Below are 2,500 nucleotides of genomic sequence, written 5' to 3' on the forward strand. Positions count from 1 at the left end.
TGTCAAGAGATTTAATGAAACGTATTGCAAGACAGAAATGAAAGCTGACTGATCTATATATATGCTCCTATATATATGTATATATATATATATGTGTGTGTGTGTGTATGTGTGTGTATGTGTGTGTGTGTATGTGTGTGTATTTGTAGATACATATGGTAAATATGTATGCAGAAGAACCAGTAGATTTTATTAAGTATAATTTCAAATATCAACCAGCCACAGCATTCTGTATGGAAAGGAAATGAGTAATTGTATTCTGGTGAACATTTAACAAATTCTAAAATTACTCAAGCCGAATTCTTTTCTAATTACCCGAAAATTAACATTTGGTGTAACCATACTATCAATCTCACTATCAATTCCCTACCGAATTTAACCTTATTTTCAAATTATATAGTTGTTTATATGTTCGTGTGTAGGGGGATATATACATACATACATACATTCATACATACATACATACATACATACATACATACATACATACATACATACATACATACATACATACATACATACGAGGGGTGTATGAAAAGCCTTCAGCCTCATTTCTGATGATTTAGTTTTCAACATAGACACCCTCGTTGGCTGAACACTTTGCCCAGTAGAGGAACTCTTTTGTTTGCCGCTCCAAAGAACTTCCTACAGTGTCTATGATGCCAGGTTTTTTTCATTTTGGGGAATAGATGAAAGTCAGAGGGGACTAAGTCTAGCAAATAAAGCGGATGGGGAACAAGTTCATATCCACAATCACGAATTGTTGCCATGGCAACCACTGAGGTGTGGGCTGAAGCATTGTTGTGATGAAAAAGGACTCCTCTGGTGAGCATTACCGGCCTATTTTCTTTGATTGCTTATCAGAAGTGTTTCAGTAGCTGAGAATAATGCACCCTCGTCACAGTGTGACCATTTTCAAGGTAATGTGCGTTTCTGTTCAGGAGTCAAAAGGCGAGGGACCCACCTTGCAGAAACCTTGAGAACCCAAGTTCTTTTGTCACAATGTTGTCTACTCTCTCAGTTGAGATGCCCAGTCTCTCAGCTATCTGACGACATGATATTCGACGATCTTGCATTATCATACCAAGAGTAAGGTCAATGTTGTCCTCGATAAATGCAGTTGGAGGTCTCCCTGGTCTGAGATCATCTTCCACACTCTGCCTGCCACGCTGGAATTCATTTACCCAGCATTTGTTGTGAATGTTAGCCGTCTTTGATTTTCTGGGTAGTAAAGGTCCATATAATGACTTGTTTGGTGTATGGTCGATATCGAAGGTGTTAAAGGATTTGGGCAAAATTTGAGTGTTTGTGTCGTTTAATGATCACTGTAACTGACGCCACTGTATTGGGCCACTGTAAGGTACAAGTGTTTAGAATTGTAGAGCAGAACAGATTCTACTCTTGCATAGGTGGATGTCACGTGACCTCCATAGTATTTTTCTAATTTTCCATAGCTTGTCGGATACTGGCCATGTTATCGCTCTATGAATGGTAGCATCTATGCTGGTAGGGCATTGATTGTATTTTTCTTCTTCATGCAAACAACTTCAGTTCAGCCGAAACTGGTTTATGAGGAGAATTTGAACTTTTATGATTGTGCGTGAAACGAGTGCGATCTCATCCGGAAAGTCGGGATCAATGAGACACGATGCTAGATTACATGAATCTTGGCGGGGATAGAGACTTATGACTCATTCAGATACCAAAGCGTTCCCTAGTACATAGTCCTAACCTATACTAGAAAGGAAAAGCGCTAAGGTGTCCCCTTGGAGAACTCCTGTGTTGACTGCAATTCGAAGCCAGCGCGAAAAGGTAAAGTCAAGTAACACATAGGATCGACTTGTCTGGAAATTCCACTTTGAAAAGCTGCTCAAGAGCTACACATATCCCACGGGAAATATTGTTGTAACACCAATCTCACCGCTGCTCACCAATATTCAAACTGGTGCGATTACATTCAATGAAACAATAACGTCTGCTAAACAGCTCAAGACCAGCAAATCGTGTGGTGTAGATGGGCTGCTTCCAAAGGTTCTTCAAAATTCCGAGGTCTTCCATCCTATTATAAATTTTACTTACATCACCTGCCAAGGTCTATCGTGATCCAAGGTGAACGGAATTGTCTGTTACGAAAGGGAGAGATCTGTCAGAGAAAAAAAGAGAGCGACAGCACAGAGAGAGATGGATATATACATATGTATACATAATAATAATATTAGGGAGTAAATCCAAACTTACAGGGAAAAATTAGATTTAGGATTAAATCTAATTTTACAGTATAAATATATATATTAAATTAGAGATAAAACCACTATTAGGCAAATCAAACAGCGAAAACATGAACCTGTGTTTTTCACTGTTTGATTTGCCTAATAGTGGTTTTATCTCTAATTTAATATATACATGTATACATATATATAAACGCACACACACTCACACACTCACATACACATAGGCGTATATATATACACCACACACACACACATGTATATATATGTAT

The sequence above is a fragment of the Octopus sinensis genome, linkage group LG6 (genome assembly GCF_006345805.1).
Source record: "Octopus sinensis linkage group LG6, ASM634580v1, whole genome shotgun sequence".
NCBI classification, from domain to species: Eukaryota; Metazoa; Mollusca; class Cephalopoda; order Octopoda; family Octopodidae; genus Octopus; species Octopus sinensis.